This window comes from Emydura macquarii, unplaced genomic scaffold (genome assembly GCF_026122565.2).
Source record: "Emydura macquarii macquarii isolate MOO-44397 ecotype Brisbane River unplaced genomic scaffold, CSIRO-AGI_Emac_v2 contig_719, whole genome shotgun sequence".
In the NCBI taxonomy this organism is placed as follows: domain Eukaryota; kingdom Metazoa; phylum Chordata; order Testudines; family Chelidae; genus Emydura; species Emydura macquarii.
The window spans coordinates 4,637,529-4,656,350 of NW_027130856.1; the positions used below are offsets into that span (position 1 = coordinate 4,637,529).

General features: G+C 37.9%; 1 protein-coding gene across 11 annotated transcripts in view; it reads right to left on the reverse strand.

The window, feature by feature from the left end:
- PARD3 (par-3 family cell polarity regulator) overlaps nucleotides 1-18,822 on the reverse strand; it is a 641,307-nt gene that overhangs the window by 493,746 nt on the left and 128,739 nt on the right. The gene's annotated exons all lie outside the window — the stretch shown is intronic.

Consider the following 18,822-nt stretch of genomic DNA (forward strand, 5'->3'; position numbering starts at 1 on the left):
CTCACCCAGGCTGCAGGCATTAGCTAAGAATTAAACTCATAGCTGGAGACCAAACCAATTCACCTGTACATTAGTTTTGCTCAAAATAGGCATGAGACTTATAAGAATGTGTTTAATCTCAATGAAATGCCTGTAAATTGCTGCATGCATTAATCTCACTTGCAATGTTTGTAACCATGCTGTAAGAAAATATGTAAATTTTCCTTTACAATTTTGAAAACGTTTGCTCTGAACTTGTGAACTTAGGCATGGGAACGGTTGTTCCTCCCCCACTCCGCAACAACAAGAACTAGCAAAATCAAACAGGTCATCAAGGAACACTGCAATACAAACGATTGGTTAATGGCCCTATCGCACCTGGAAAATGCTATGCCCAAGGAAGTTCATCCTGTGGGCTTGGAAGCTGAACAAAGGAAATACAACAAAGCCACGGGAAATTTTTCCATCTTTTTGGCTAGATGAACTCTGAAGGGTCAGAGACTCTTAACTAAAGTCAGAGATCCCTCAGAGCTGTCTCCTGGGTCCGCTCTGAAACACACTTTGAATTGACAGATTACTACAACTCTGTCACTCTTAGGATTTAGATGGTAATTTATTTGTTTGTATATGTTTGTTTGCGTTGACCTATAAATAACTCTTATTCCTTTTTCCTAGTTAATAAACTTTTAGATAGCTTATTACAGGATTGGCTACAGGTGTCATCTTTGATGTAAGATCTAGGATACCAATCAATCTGGGATAAGTGACTGGTCTCTTGGGACTGGAAGCAACCTGAAGATGCTATAATTTTTGGTATAAGTGATAATATATCACTAAGTCCAGTTTGCCTAGCAGCAAGATACACTGGCGAGTTTAAGGAAACTGTCTGTGACTCTATAGGCAAGACCGTTATAGTGATCCAGGAGTTCACATTTGTTACTGGCTTGGTGACATCTAATTATAGAACATACCACCACTTTGGGGTGTCTGCCCTGTTTTTGACCATCTGCCCTGAGATAGGCATTCACGGTTGTGAGCATTCTACACATCATGAAACGTGTATCTGTAATTAATTCTGCCAGTCAGCTCAGTGCTTAGCCATTAACATAAGGTATTGCTGAAACCACCCATGGGACCCTAATCTAGAGCAGCCTCAAGACTGTCACTCTTAGGTAAGAAAATACACACATAAGTGTCTAACTGGGGAGGCATTTGCTCTCCAGAGAAAGATAGCCATGACTTCTCAAGCATTAGATCAATTTCCACAGCAACATTTTATTTATTTCTGAGAAGCTGATTAACGGTGCCCCAGGTGGGGAATAATTATAGTGATGGCAACCATTTGAGGGAAACGGTTAAGTATAAGGTGGGAATGGTGGCTCCAAAACAAATGGATACAGAACTCTAATCCCCTCATCATTGGGACTTGCCTAAAGATCACTTCTATAACAACCAGCCAAAGTTCTCCTGCATGAATTGACCTCCCCCCCGACTAACAGAGAATAATAAATATTTTTATGTTTGTGACCTGAAGAAGGCCATCCTTGGGGAAAAATAATAAAGTCAACACACAAAATGAGGAAACAAAAAAACAAAACAAAAAATCACTGAAATCAAGATACAAAATCTAGTCAACTCCAAAATAATAAGTCGTTTAAAAAACAAACAAACAGGACATTTCTAACTATTGACAATCAAAGATTTGAAAAACAAGTCTTCAAAACAGCAGATTTTATTTTCTATTTCTGACTTTTTTGTTTGATAAATTATTCTGTATCACAGTTCACAGTAAATATTGAAAAAATAAAAATGGAACACTTGTTAACTGTAGGAAACAACGTGATGAGGAATCTGGATAGTGCCCTGAAAAACCATTAAACATTGGAACGCTATATTTAAGTAACACTAACGTGGCTTTTTTTAAAAAAATATCTTTGAGAGATGTACAGTTGTATAGTGTGTTGAAAATCAAAAACAAAATAATTGAAACCCTTCTAAATGTTTTTAAAGAGATTCTGTATACATGTAGAAGATCTGAAAATCTGGTAGATTCAGAGGACAGGATCCCCCACTCGGGAGGTGGACCAGATGAAAGAAAATTATTTAATTATCAGTGGTCACATGTTTAAGTAAGGCAACTCATGATGTGTGTTTTATTCAAATGACAATGTAATGGGTGGATATCCATGACATACTAAGTCGTATGACAGTTCAATCAAAGAAAAACCCCAAAAATTAACTTACTGTTTTCTCAGGTACAAATATCCATGTATTTACCAGACAATAATATAGGTTGGTGGAAAACATGACTGACTGGTATTACAAAAACATATATAGTATTACTGTACAAACATTGTTGGTGCTTGGTTTATATTAAAAATGTTTCCTTTTTGCCTTTCCTCCTCAAATGGAAAACTGCATTTTCCAAACTTAATTAGCTTATAGTCCCAAAACACTTCATTAACAAGAACTTGTAAAAAGTTTCTGGAGGAATATATAACATAGGATATTAAATTATGTTTTTATGAAATTTTGCATAAGGGCAGTTTGTGTCGATAAACTTTATAATCTCTGACTCCACACCACACAGATAGTAAGTCTGTTTGAAATCTGTAACAAATTTAAATGTTTATTTTCTCTCAACATAAAGGTTTCCCATGTACTGAATGGGGTCTGTCTAGTTGTTGATTTAAACTAAACCATCTCCCATTATTTTTACTTGTGTTGTGTTTTCATTAACATTTCCATTAACTTTTTTCCCTCAATAGGATTACAGATTAAATCTTGCCACTTTTCTAAAGCAAAATAGTGATTTGTCGTCAACCAACAGATTAAATGTCCATGGTGCAAAAAAACCTAGCTAGAAAAAAAGCTGAAGTTAGCTGAAGAGACATGATATGGAGAAAAGGAACAATCTCAACCCTTAATGAAACATTGCTAGAGGTGACTTGGTTTTCCCCTCTTTTCCAACACATTGCTCCAAAGCATTAGTTTGCCAAGTTTAAGAGGGGATGAAACTAACTCCAATAAGGTCTGGTTTAACTTCATCCTCACTGTTAAATTGTCATTAACCATTCGAACAAATCATCAAGGGACATGGTGGATTCTCTGTTTCTCCACATCTTCAAATCAAGACTAAATGTCTTTCTGGAAGATATGCTTTAGCGAAACGCAAATTATCCTATAGTCATAACAGTTATTGGGTTCAATATAGGGGTAATTGAATGAAAATTAATGGCCTGTGTTATATGGGATGTCAGACTGGATGATCTAATGGTCCCTTCTGGCCTTAAACTCTATGAATCTATGCAATAGCTAAAACAACGAGAGTCCTGTAGTTTTCCTAACAGCTGTTTTTTCTAGATATGAAGGCCAACGTTTTCAAACTTTGGTGACTACATTTAAGTTTCTAAATAAAAATAACTAGACCTGCTGTACCCACCGAAGTTAACAGAATCAAGAGATGTTTAGCACCTTTGAAAATTCAGCATTTCATTTAAGATACTAAGACAGGCATCCAAACCAGGATTTTCAAAGGAGCTGAATTTTCAAAGGGAATTGAAATTGAATGGGTGATGAGCAGGTAACTTCCCTTATGTTCCTTCATAAATCCCACCCTGCAAGTTTTGAAAGTTTTGTCCTAAATCATTATGCAATGTCTGGAGGATATTTTCAAACGGCACCGTTCGGCACCTAACTCCTATTGACTTTCAATAGCAGTTGGGCACCTAACTACTATCTGTGCCTTTGTAACCTCCCTCTCTTCCCATAAAACACTTTTTCTACAAAGCAAAGAAAAACTCTAATTCACATAATTAACATGTATGTCAACCATCAAGCTATTGAGCACCTAATGTGATTCAATACTAAAATGAAAACATTCAGAGGTCTCCTCCAGGCACATTTGTGTCTGATACTTGCTATCTGTGTATTTATACTGCAAGCTTCTCAGGCAGGAACCATATCTTCTTTAACTCATATACAGTGCTGAGCTCACTGTCAGCACTCAACAAATAAAATAAAAATAATACTTCACATTTGAGCTATTAATTTTCTAACCTGGCTTTTCTGTATATCTATCTATAGGCATTTCTATAGCATCCATATCCAAGATATCGACATCTGAAAAGCTTTTGATCGGAATATATATTCTAGACCTTTGCACAGTTCAATAAAAATTCCTTTATGGCTCATGTTCCTTTCTACTGACTTCTGGGCTGTCACACTCCATCTTCTACTATCAGACACAGAACAGGCCTATATATTTCCGTGTCTATAAGGGCTGAAAAATATTCACAAAAACAGATCCTGTACTTACATTACAGGGATACTCAGTTTGCACACTTTTGTTTCTAACCCATAATTTTTACACACACACACACACACACACACACACACACACACACACACACACACACACACACACACACACAAAAGAGGTTGCTGGCTGAAGTTAACGACACCCTCAATTTTCTACAAAAAGGGAAAGAAAGATTTGCCAAATTACAACAGCACCCTAAGAGTTTTTCTTGGCTTTACCATGAAGCTGTGTGATTCACACAGAAAATGCATTTCCTCTTTCCTTTGGTCATCATTTACTTCCACTTCCCTCATGTCTTCTCATTCTTGCTGCCCAGTTTCCTTGCACACCCAAGTTCACTTCCAAGCTGGCAGCACACTATTCATCCTGTCCTTGTTTCAGGAGCTCTATTGTTTTATGTTTGCACTATAGGAAAGACAGGGTTGCGTCACCACTCCTCAGCCCTGAACCAGCACTTACAGTACCCAGGTCCACACCAAGCATCCTGTGCTACTGTAAGTCATCAGCTGCCTTCATTCTAAGTAAACATTTGAACAATAGGGTTGCTAATAAAACTCAACCTTCTCTGACCTTATTTGGCATGCCATTACACAGAAACTTAAATTGTATAAGGCTGTCTTAGTGGCAACAAATTTCCACAAAGGACTTTTATGGCAAACACAATTTTGCTCTCCTGATCTGTCGTATTGTGGATCTGATCTCTTTTCAACCCTCGGAAATTAGCACCATGTTTAAGGACTTATTTTAGTTTACATTCCTTTGAACTACTTCCCTTATTTATGGACTCCTTATTTTATTTTCTATGTAATGGAAGGATTAGTTGCATGGACTTTAATCAATTCTGGATCACTTTTCAAGGTCTCAACTGGAAAGTTGGCTAGAGAGGAAAGGTGTAGGATTTTAATTTAAGGTCTGATACATCTCTTACCCACCTTACTTCTCCGAAACTTTAACGGAGGCCTGGTTAAGGGTGTTAACAATATTAATTCTATCTGGAGGACTGTTCAGGGGTTTGTGCTTCACAGAACTTGACTTCTCTGCGACCTTACTTTGTTCCTCCCACTATGTCAGGACTCTGGCTGCTTGTATCTATGGGCTAGACTGAAAGCATGTCAAACTGAGTTATGCTTTAATAAATATGGCATGCTTTTGTTATTACCTTGATCTGCTGTGTATCTGGCACCTGCTAACACAATAGAAACCATTAATTTTTCCATCAGCCACATAAAGTCCCACAGGAGAAGCCAGAAAAACAGGGTTTCATAGAATATCTTTAGGTAAATAATATTATGATTCATAGTAATGTGTAATGAAACTTGGGACAAAGTATTTTTATCAGTGTTGTTTGGATGACAATTCCATAAACCCACGACCAGCTCTAAATTAATTTTGAGTAGAGATTCAATAATCAGTGTGGAAACAAAACAAGTGTTTATCCTTCCCCCCACCCTGCTGCTTACTGGGTATCAAGTCTTGAGTGAGGGGGAAACTCGGTATTGCCTATTAGAGGACAACCAGGTGGCTCACTCCACCAGTGTTTTCAGGGATAACCATACAGCCAAAGGAATAAGATCTTACTGTAGATACCATGAAGCATGTTGTATTTGGAAACATATGCAAGCTGTAAGTCAGTTACTTTTTGTACTTTTCATTGTCAACCAATAAAAAATGAATCACATTAATTAGGAACACTTGCATCAACTCCTAAGTGTAGGACCCGGTGCCATGAGTTTTTAGTTCCTACTGACTAGGACCCTGATCCAGCGAAGTATTGGATCACATGCTCAATTTTAAATATAAATCATCCCAGCGAAATCGATAAGACTACTCACACTGTTGAAGTTAACCAAGTGTTGTGCTGGTTTGGGGCCTATGACAGAGCAGCACACTGTGTGGGGCCCTGACACAAGCTAGAGTGGATTGCCTACTGAAAGCACAGTTAACTAAAAGGGGAAGCAGGGTTCACAGTCACATAGTGAAATGAGGCAGCAGGAATGTCTCCATCCGCCTGTCCCCCCAAACGTCTGCTAGTGTATAAGATCTGGGAGTTTTATCTGAATTGAAGTTCTGCAATAATCTCACTAAATTGTGGGTGCTAATCAGAGTCCAACTCCTTTCAGGTTTTCCCATAATTAATTTTAACAATTCGGTTCACTATGTGTACCTGTGAATGACAGGGTCTAAATGAGTGAAATCTAAAAGATATACATTTTAAATTATTCTTGATTAAGAAACTGGCCGCAGCCTGCATATTATGGTTGGGCAAATGAAACTCAGAAATTTACTGGCTTAACTCAGCGCAAACTACTTTCTTACTACTGTGTGGTTTTATGTTTAGTAAAATTGTTGCCATAGTTTCCCACAAAAATGTATTTCTATCCCTAAGTGCAGCCTGGCCTTAGCAAGCAGCAGCTGAACTGTTCCAGCAACCCTAAGGGGAAAATATTCACAAGCCTGATGACAGCATTCCACTTGATTGATTATTTTCTGCCAAGACTGTCCCATTTCTCAAAGAAGAGTGGCTTGGATGAAACAGCACAAAGGTGCTAGTAGGTTACTGCACTACTACCCACTCTGTAACACTTGAGAGAGAGAGAGAGAGATTATTGAGAATAGGTGCGCTCCAAAGTCAATCACAAAGTGACTTTTTTTGGCCACTCTAACAATTAACCAGAAGTTTCTACAACATCTCTCACATAAGAAAACACTTCCGCAGGTCTGGTAGGCATTGCAATTTCTAGAGCATAGGCTGGTTTGTTTGTTTTTTTGGTTTGTTTATTTTGTTTGCAAAGACGGGGAAAAAAATCAAACAAAACAGCCATTCTTAATTTGATGTTTTTAACAGCTAAAAAATCTGCTATTTTACTTCATATTTTTAACATTAGACAATATGAGAACAATATTTTCTGGGTGGGATCAAACTTTTTTTTCATGGTCTAACCTCTAATAATGTAGTGAGACAGGGTTTTTAGAAGCTGTTATTGATGTCCCATAAAACACAAATAAACTTTACTGGCCTGGTTTTCAGAGGGGCTGGTGCTGAATTACTATAAATCACTGTGGTTGACAAAAATCTGGTACAGCTTGGGAGCCTGAGTGTCAGAGGATTCTGGTGGCAGGGACTCTTAGTATTAAATGGAAAATCATTGAGAACACCCAACTTGCACTTGGCTCTGACATAAGCCATGAATATTTATCCAGGGGCCAGGGTGTGTAGCTGTGCTGATGGAAGAGACCAATGGTCATGGTCAGTCAATGGCCAGTTCGCCTAGTGTGTACACGTGGAGGTGTGTAATGGTGAACCTGGAACTAACTGGCCCTGCAGAAAAGCACGACATCAGGTGCCCGGGTGAATATTTGACAATATGTACATGTCAGCCGATCCTTGTTGTCCCTCCCAAAATTAAGTAGAAAAACAAGTTATAAATAATCATGATATGCTAAAGAAGTGCTAGAAGAGCATATTTTGGGGACGTGACTCCTTTGAAAAAGGTGTAAGTACTGGGGAACATCAAATGCCAACTGTACCCCAATTAACATCTGAAGAGGGACGTTGGAACCAGAGGGTCTCAGGGTAGCCAACACCCTGAGGCAATGGGCCATTAAGCAGGACAGACAACGAGGACGAGAAACAGTCTCCACCTAGAACTTGAAGCTATACCTGCTTTGTTTGCTAATCAGGATAGTATCTGGGGCCAACATATTTACTGAAGGTTTATGCTTTTGGGATTAGGTTGTTAAAGGAGAGACATATAACTTTTGCTGTCTGTCTGTGATGACAGTCTTCTTTGCATTGGAGAAACTGAATCCGAGTTTTCACTGGCACTGATAACTGTCATATGAATTGATCCCAGCTCATCACCTATATTTCCAAAGAAAATGCGTGGTTATAGCTATGATAAAATGCAAGTATGCCTTCTGGGTTCAGTCTTTCTGGAAGATGGTCTCACATATCATCCAGTAAACCTGATGCTCATCACCCCTTACACATGATGTTTCAATATCTGATAACATCTGCTTTTTTAAAGAAAGTGCTGGATTTAGAATAAATTAAATATTTAGGGTTTTTTTTTTTATTAATCTGTAAGAAAATCACTGAAATAATGTTATGTTTAATATTAATCAACAACAAAATCTGCACAAACACTTAATACTAAGGCCATCTGCTGTTAACTCACCTTCTTGTGCGTGTCTGTGTTTCATTTCCTTTGGGTTTAACAATTATATATTTTAAAAACAACTCACATTAAAAAACTACATTGTCTGCTCACACAGGAGAAGTGGAGCTGATAGAATCTCAGCCAAGTGCATGAGACAGCTCTAATCCTGATATGACAGCTTTTTCAACACAATCTCACTGCAATATTTGATACACTTTCGACACCAACATGGCTCCCTCAAACCTGATGCAAGGTCAGTAAACTGACCCCTCTAATAATACAGTTCTAATTTCCTGCAAGCCTAGGAAGCTCAGTGGCCAGAGCACTTCTGTTAGTGGAGTACAGAAGCAAAACAAACCATGCAGGATTATTCAGAAATTTTCTGAGCCAATCCATGGTGCACTCTCATGATAATATCTAGGTCGATGACATTTATATGAAAGTCGAGACACCCAGCATAGTGACCATCTAACAACAGGAATGGTTGCTGGCCCAAAAAAACATCAGTGCCAGCAAAAAAAAAAATCACTAAGAGTCCATTTGGCAGAAATGGTGAAAACTATTGATTTTAAAGCTTTTATATTTTTCTGCTTACACACAGCTAATTTATTATGAATGCTCATCATGGATTTGTTATATAATTTACATTCAGAAACATACAAAGCCCACACACAAAGAACCTCAGAACCACAAAAATACTCAACAAATCTTTCAGTTTCCTAAGTTTGGGAATGACGTGAAATGTTTAGGTTTGTTCAGACACACCGATTTCTTTTCTAGATGAAGAAGGGAAAAGTTTGTTTCACGAGTGCTAAAGATGCTGCCAATTCAATTTTAGAGACAACTGAAATGTTTCTCCTGTACTTAAACATTCTCCTCTGAGGTGGAAAAAACTGCCAAAGCAAAATGAGGTCATAAAAACCAATAGGTGGTGTGTTGGTTTTGTTGTTGTTTGGGTTTGTTTTGTTTTTTTTGGTTTTTTGTTTTTTTTTAAAACAACACTATAAAAAATGCTTTGCTGTAGACCATAGCTCTCATCTCTATTAGGTTGTCATAAATCTAGCCTCCTTAAGTTCTCAGGCTTTTTTTTTTTTTTTTTAAAAAAAAAAAAGCTTTAGTGCCTCACAAAATAGAAAGTTGCACAAAGCTTATTTATATTGCAATATTACCCGAAAATAAAATAAGCTTTTATGGCCTGAAATATGAGCTTTTAACAACATCTGGGCCATTAAAATGTATAAGTGAACTTCCTAATGACCGCAGGGAATCAAACTCTTTTCAAAAGTACTATCTATCGTAAATACATATTAGTGGCACAATGTTAAAATGATTATATTTTTATTTAATTACAACCCACTCTACATGGCAGTTCATGTAGCCTGGCTCACAATTAATCATCATTAGTGAAACCTGCAGCATAGTACTGTTCAGAGGGATCAGGATGATTATACAATATGTGATCTTTATGTTTCTGTTTTGTCTCCACTGTGGTTATTAGCTCCCTATCAATTTTGTAGCCAGGAAGAAAGTTTAGACAATATGGCAATATGGGAAAAAGCTGACCTGAACAAGTCTGTCTTGGCTGCAAATAAACATTGAGATTAATTCATTTTATCTTTCAAGTCTTCTAATTTTTTTTTTTTTAATATGAATTCAAAGACACATTGATGTATTTCAGGATAAAAATTCCTAATTAAAATGACCAAAATTTCTAGTTTCCATTATTTCTAGTTACCTGCTGTAAGAGGGCTAAGCACCACATGAAAGAACCCACAGAATTTGACATGGATGCTATACAGAGGAGCATATAATTTAAAAATAAGACAGAAAACAATTCAGACACAAAATGAAACGCATGGTTCTCTTTAGAGCACAACAAGTTCTATTTATTTTAACAATGGATTTTACTTAGATTATTAATATTCCTAACAAAATTCCTCGTATTAAATCGTAGCAGCAGGGACTTCATTTTAATTATATCTTATGCAACACACAGAGCAGGCTGTCAGCATTTTAAGAATATTGGGCCCAACCGACCTCTGCCACAGGAGGGACCTATAAAGAAGGAAATCTTTACAAGGTTGTTTAAAGGACAGAAAGGAAGGGTGTGACTGTTAACATGGTGGAGAAGAAACCAGCAACGTCCTGGACTTTCAGGAAGGAAGAAGAGATCAAATATGATGTCAATCGATGGCTCTTACAAAACTGGTGTGTGGCATTTCAAAAATGGTTGACTTAAATAAGGTCACAGGTGCCCTATAATTTATGAGCTGAGACAATCAGTATTGTATGAAGTTCACTGATAGATTACAGGTGTGGCAGGAAGGCCCAGACACTTATAATTAAGGTTGCACAACATGTCCCATTTTAAGACCCTGTTTTCAGTTGCTTATAATCAGGCCAAGCTTTAACTGTTAGTTCTGAAATTCTCCTTGCCAGGTATCTGCCTCAGACTAAGTTTTTTTGGAAAAGTTCAGCCATGACAATTCAGCTGTTTATGAAAACAGGGCTAAGTAAAAAATACATTTTGGCCACAGAGTAGAGACTTTAAATTTACCAGGTGGGATTGTGTCAAGCTGTAACTTTTGCCATCTCCAAGAAAATGCACCAAAATTTGGCCAAGTTATAAGCCTCTGAAAACTCAGTTTGCACATACCCAACAGACTTCCTAGAATTTAACGTCTGAACTCTGAAAAGATTCTGTCCTCACTGAGCACGATCCAGCGTCTCAAAGCGCTCAGTGCTGAACAGACTGTATGCCTGGAGAGACTGAGCATGCTCCAGCCCAGGGCTACGGAAGCTCAGAAGAGCTGTCCCTGTAACTGCTGCTCTGGACCAGGCACCAGAATTGAAAGCAGCGATCCTGTCTCTACTGTGCTCCGTGATCCCTAGCCTTGTTCACTGCAGACCTTCCAACTTCTGCAACAACTGAGGCAGGAATCCTATAGACAACAGCCTCCTTCACTCAACAGACCTGATTCATCCCCGCAGCAGGTCCATCCTGTCAACTGACTGAGGAAAGGGTCCTGTGAAAACAATGTGTAATCATCTAATTAAAAACTCCATCATCATAACTGTCACACAAGGGGGCTCAAGTAAGATTTCACAGGCCATTTCATAAATTTTTGGTGCTTGACCATGCAATCTTAATGTTCTTTTAACACAGTGTTTTCTGTGTGGCTTTATACACACGCACGCACACACACACCACCCAGAGGATTACTGCCTATGGATCGTTTCCACCAAGATTGTATGAAGGAGGCAATAATTAATTATGGTCTCACAGCTAGAGAGAGCTAGAGATGTGGGAGAAGTGTGAAGATTTAAAAATATATATATTATTTTGGCATTACATTAAGTTTAAGATGGGCAGAATGGCTACTAACCCCAGATGGCTTTCGAGAAAAACTCTATGTGCCTGTGAGTTCCACTTGGTACTTGAGATATTTGAGATTGTTTTACAAAAGTTATAAAATAATCTGTTTATACTCCAGATTATATTTTGATCAATATTTTTCCATTAATGTTTTATATCTTTAAAAAGCTAACATAAAACAATGAAACCCTCTACTCTTTCTTGACTTATACCGAACATGAAGGAATATGAATATCTGATTTCCTGCACTTCTGTGAACTTTGAGAACTGCCACAGTAGCCAATGGGGAATATTTTACATTTATGATATAGACAGTGGGGTCAACAAGAGCGATTAACTATGTAATAGAAACAAGCGTTTGAGTGGTTATACAATGAAGGCTTTTGCAGTTTCTGGTTAATCAATGGCTGCCATTAGCAAAGTCGTGAAGAAAGAAAATCTTCAATGACATTACAATTAGGCAACTACCAGCAACTGTCATTGTGCGAATAAAGGAAAACAAAATGGGAATTTTAAAAAAAATCACAAGAAAACAATTACCCCACAGATGTTCAGTAAAGCTAGAATTAAGCTCCCAGCAGCATGATTACTGAAGGCTTCAATGTATAACTTCGTTAAGACTCTGAAAAAGTAGTGTAGAGGCAGCACTGCTAGTGATATACAACAGATGCTACAAGCTCTTATATAAACTTTGTCTAATATTTTATCAGATTTGTGCAGACGTTCACTGAACCCATTTTCATGAACTCTTGTCTGGTCATGCTGGGTCATCAGCTTTTCTTCACAATCAAACTCTTTTGATTAGCATTCACTAATTACAGTTTCTCAGCATATGCGGCTGTGTGTATACAGACACATGCAACGCAAAAGCAAACTATAATCCATTCATATAAAACATACCTCAGAAAAGCAAATCATACATGCACATGTGCACAGAGTCTTCTAAGAGCTTTTCTCCTCATTTTTATCATCCCACTAATTCCTTACCCACCCAATTGTTAATATGTTTACTGATGTGTTCATTGCATAAATCAGAATGAAAGCTCCTCAGAGCAGGAGTTTTGCCTTATTTCTGTAAGCTGTCATGCACACATTGTGCTATATAAATAATAATAATGACAGAAGTTTGACTAAGAAGAGGGAAATTAGGATGAAGCAATATTATATTGTTCTAAGAACTCTGGAAACTTCAACCACCACACCTTGCCAATATATTGCAACAATACACTATACCACACAATGCGGTCCTTAGACGCGCCTCTGCAAACCTCAATGACCTCTAAACAAAACTAAAATATATTTTCTTCCATGGCACAAGCTGCATTTGCTGAACTCTTGATGCACTCATTGCTATATCCCACCAGTGCAGCCTGCACGTGAGATCTGATCAATAAACCAGAAACCAATGTAGAAATTACTGTTGTAGTTTGAGACATAGCCAGAGACAGCATGACAGCAGTTCTCTTCACTGTATGATTTAGTAGCTATAAAAAAAACTTGAAAAGGAAAAAAATTGGAGTTCAGCTTTTTTGTGCACAGAATGCTCAGAGCTAAAAGAGTAATGTTAGCATGGATTTCAAAGAAACTTTATTAAGTTGAAGAACCAGGTGAAGGATATTTTCTAAGGAAAACAGAAGTTTTCTTCTCTTTAAACTGCTTCTTTGATTCAGACCCATAAATACACACAGATTAGGGATGTAAAAGTGTAACCGTTTAAACGGTAATCAGCTGTTTAAATGTTTTAAACAGCTGATCACCATTTAAACTGGGGGAGGGGTACAGCAGCTGGGCTCAGCTCCCCACCAGCAAGAGCAGTTGGGCAGCTCTTGTTGGCGGGGTGACTTGGAGCCCAACGGAGGGGGGTAGCCTCAGCTGGATTGGCTCCCCACAAGCGGGGAGGACGGAGGTGCAAAGCTGAGCCCAGTGCCAGGGTAGCGCAGCCTGGCTGGCTTCCCACAAGCAATAGCAGCTGGGCAGCTCTTGCTTGCAGGGAAGCGTGGAGCCCAGCACAGAGGGGACGAGCTACAGCTGGGCCCAGCTCCCTGTGAGCGGCAGGGAGGCATGGAGCCCAGGGCGGAGGGGGATTAGCTGCAGCTGGGCTTTGCTCCCCATGAGTGGGGGGAGGCACAGAGTCCAGTGCAGCAGGGGGAAGTGGGAGCCTAACTGTGACTACCACCTTGTCCCCCCACACTGGGCTCTCTGCTTCCCTGCCATCAAGAGCTGCTCAGCTGTGGCTATCCCCCCCCAGCATTTAACCGTTTAATTTTTAGAACATTTAAATGGATTCTTAATTAAACTAATTTTTACATTCCTAATACAGATGAGCTTTCCCTGCCTTCTGCCATCCATCAAGTAGTTCAACCAAATGGAAATGTTACAACAGAAGTGTCAGCTTCAGTTTTATCTGGTCTGCTTTACTCAAAAAACACTTGTTCTAAAACACAACATGCAAGACTTCTCTGCTATCCTTATGAAGGTGGGTAGGAGACTGTAAATCAATCTAGGGTGAGAAAACAGGACACACCAGAGTGATGAGCAAGGACCTAGAGAGTAACTATATGAAAGACATCACTGCTGTAGGCTGCATCTAGAGTAGGCAATTGCATCTTCTCTAACTTGTTGCAGATACACAGAAACCTGCAGGAGTCTGGAACATATCTTTAACAATACCCAGCTAGATCAATTCCAAAAGTAACTGAAAAACCCTTTATTAAAAATACACCACCTACTAAAGATCCCTAACCCTGTACTAAAGTGGTTCAGCTACTTCTTATGAAACACTTTTTAGGAGAAGGGTACCTTGGGTGGGCTCATCTTCAACATGAAATTTGCTGCAATCATGGTTCAGAGGTTGCCTTTAGGATGCTGCTCTTGCAGTTTTCTCGTGATAGGAAACCTAGTGCATTTTGTTGAGGAAACTACAGCTCCAAATCCTACCAGCATTAACAGTTAAGTCTAACCACTAACACATACTAAAAACGATGGAGCCCTTGTCTAAGGTATATAGACAGACCAAGGTAAATGGAGCCAAAGATAGCTGTTGAACTTAAAAACACAGAAGAGGCCTCTTAAGAGTATATTAAAGATGCTTCAAGTAAGTCTTGGTCTAATAACAAAATGAGGGCTAAGCTGTTAAGAGGAATTTGGAGCTGAAGAAATGCCCAATTACCACTTAGTTTGAATCATAAGGAACACTTTATATAGGCCAGATTCCAAGAAGTGTATCGGTTTGAGGACGTTAAGCCTGACCAAAACCAAAAATCTTTCCCTGGTTTAGGATTGCTCAATTGTAATCAGGCCAAAGAGCAAGAGGGATAACAACACAAGAGACGAATGCAAAACTGTTCTACAAATGGGACAGTTTTAATCTTTTGCTTAATCTTTGTCAGGATTGATGTGGGGAGGAAAAAAAAAGGTGCTTGCCTTAAACACAAAAGGTCAATGTCTGAAGCACATGAAGCACCCCGTAGTGGATGGAGTCAGAAAACTAAAATATATATCTGACAGGCAGAAAAAGCCAGTTGTTTAAATACTACAGAAGGTATTACAGACATTAAAGGGGATTCAAACAATGCAGATTAATACCAACTTGAACAGTACAAGTTTCTAACAATTGTAACTGAGGTGCTACATCTGTTCAAAAATAGATGACAGACTTTTTTTGGTAGCAGAAAAACTGCAGGGTTTTGGGGGAATGGGGTAGAGGGTTGTTTTGTTTTGTTTGTTTATATCTTTCCATGTTTGAACACATCTGAACCACTTGAGGTAAAACGTTTAGAAAACATTTGCTCCCTAACCCTATGGCAAGTTTACCAAGTTTCAACAACAACAAAAAAGGTAAAACTTTTGAGAGTTAACAGAATCTGAAACTGATCTTTTAGAACGGTGAACTTTTACAATAGGTGACATTAGGTGTCCTATTAATAATATCACAGAAACGATATTACTTCTTTCAAATTGTTCTAGCAAAGCACATTTCACACAAAGTACAATGCACATAATGGAGATTGTGCGTATACAAATACATTTATTTTAGCTTAAACACAGATGTATCATATGTGTATGAACACATTAATACAAAATATGGATGAAAAGATGAAAATATCAAATAGTTTAGATATATTGTGTCTCCATCTATCAGAAAACATCTCTATATGGCATTCTTTAGTATCCTGATGAATGTTATTGCAAATTATGTTGGGCCAGATCCACAGCTGGTGTAAATAGCCATCGCTCTATTGATTTTGCTGGAGTCTGGTAATTCAAACAAGCTGAGGATCTGGCCCCTTATCTTGAACAACTTTTAAAACTACCAGTGTTACAAGCTCTTGCGATTTTATCATGAGCATGGCTACGAGTCAATCACATAAGTCATGGACTCCATGATTTTACGCAACCTCCACAACTTCAGCCAGCAGGACAGCAGGACTCGGGCTTCCGTCATTTATTGCCCGTATCCTGTCTGTGACTTTTACTAAAAACACCCATGACAAAATCTTAGCCTTAACCATGCGTCCTGCAATATTTGATGTTTTTTTCTTAGAGACCTAGTTGTGAGTCATGAGAACCTCACTTTTTTTTTAAAAAAGCCCTGGATATATATTGACCACTCCTGAATATGAAGTTTGCAAATCCAAACTCAAACTTCTCCTGAGTTCCAGGTGTTTGTATTTGAATCGTTATATAGAAAGCAACAGACTGTAAACTCCCATTTGAACACTGATGCAGGATTTTGAGTTGTGGCCTAGCAAAGGAGGACATACTGAAAGAATATGCCCTGGTCTAAACTACAGAATTACTTACATATAACTATATCAGTCAGAGGTGTGAATAACCTACACCCGAGTGACGTAATTATGCAGACCTAAGCGCGTATAGACACTGCTATGTCTGCAGGAGAGCTTCTCCTGCCAACATAGCTATTGCCTCTCACTGAGGTGGAATTTTTAAGCCAACGGAAGATCTCTCTCCCCTTGCTTAAAGCGTCTCCACCATAAGCGCTACAGTGGCACAGCTGCATTGATGCAACTGTGCTGCTGCAAATTTGTAGTGTAGACCTGTCCTATATTACTTACACATATGCATGCGCGCGCACACAGTGCAAAGTTCATAACTGGCACACTCCACTGATGTCAATATTCTTGTATCAGAGGTTAATATAACCAATGGTCGGCAGCACACAGATTAGTACCAGCCTTAACCTTGAAGAGTTCTTCTACCCTTAAGCCTTTGGCTAGCAAATTTTTAGTTTTTAATTTAATTTCCTTTATGGAGTGGAAGAAGGTTTCAGTTATAGGACAATCCGCCATAAATCCATAATGTAAAAACGCTGGAAATATTAGCGTGTTTTGGAACTTGGATTAACCTAGGTACTTGGAAAACATTTTGTATTTTTAGAGACAAAAAATTGATTCAAACCCCTTCATGCTTCAGGGCTTAAGCCAAAGCCTAGCAGTTTGGGGTTAGGAAAGAAATTCCTTTAGGGTCAAAATTATTCCATTATAGCTCACCATAGGGCTTCCTGCATCTTCCTCTATAATATCTGGCACTGGCCATTTTCAGAGATGGGATAATGGACTGGATGGGTCTGATCAATATGACAATTCTTCAGATTTTATACTTCATGACTATTTATCCCAATATTTTTCCTCAAATAATGATCATGAAAGCTGTTCCAACATGCATGTTTTATACACTTTATTTTAGATTCATACTTAGTCTGTTTAAATTGTATTAGATTGAAATTATGTGCCTAGTAAAATGATGCATTTAAACACATTTATAAAAGAAAAATGATTCTGAATTAGTTTTCAGAAAACCAGAAATATTACTTGATTTCAACTATATCATGCTGTATAAGTCTGTGCCTAGTAAAATGATGCATTTAAACACATTTATAAAAGAAAAATGATTCTGAATTAGTTTTCAGAAAACCAGAAATATTACTTGATTTCAACTATATCATGCTGTATAAGTCTGTGCCTAGTAAAATGATGCATTTAAACACATTTATAAAAGAAAAATGATTCTGAATTAGTTTTCAGAAAACCAGAAATATTACTTGATTTCAACTATATCATGCTGTATAAGTCTGTGCCTAGTAAAATGATGCATTTAAACATATTTATAAAAGAAAAATGATTCTGAATTAGTTTTCAGAAAACCAGAAATATTACTTGATTTCAACTATATCATGCTGTATAAGTCTATGGTTAATATTCAGGAAGAAATGCATCTGAAAGCCAACACTAGAAAAAAAATGAAAAAATCTAGTATGTCCTGTAAGTAGAGTATTTAGCTTCAATAGAGTAAACCATTTTCCTAGAAAGAGATCAGCCTTTGAGTATTCTCTCTGTGTGTTTCCCTGTGTTAATGAAAGAGCTTGCATAAAGGTATTGATTTTCACCTTGATACCATCAAAGCTAAATTGTATGTTTTTCTCAAATTCTTAAGAGAATTTCCAAAATTTTCCAAGGGTGAAAAAATTTGCCATTCCCACAAAATAAAGGTACAATTTTATTCATGAAGAGCTCAGATACTATTGTAATGTGTTCCATAAGTACCTAAACATAGAAAGAGCAAAAGCACTTAAGCATACATTTTAAATTTAAGAATGTGAGCAGTACCACTGAAGGTTATAATTAAGAATATGTTTAAGTGCTTTGCTGGACTGAGGCTTTGAGCCGCTCTCTATGGACTTTGTCATAGCATTATATTTTCTGACAAAAGGACATTTTTATAACTATAAAAAATAAGATTAACACTGTGTGTGCCTCCACTCCTGGAAAAAGCAACACATGAACAAAATCACCACCTAGTGGAAGCAAAGGAAAGACGACAGCCTCCACTCTTGGCTGAAAGTCCCTCAGATAATTCCCAGGAGCATTAGCATATATCATAGTGGTTGCAGTGTGCTTTGTGATGAAGGATATATGGTAGTCAATTTATCTGTTGCCATTGAAATGTCTGATATATTAGATTGTCAG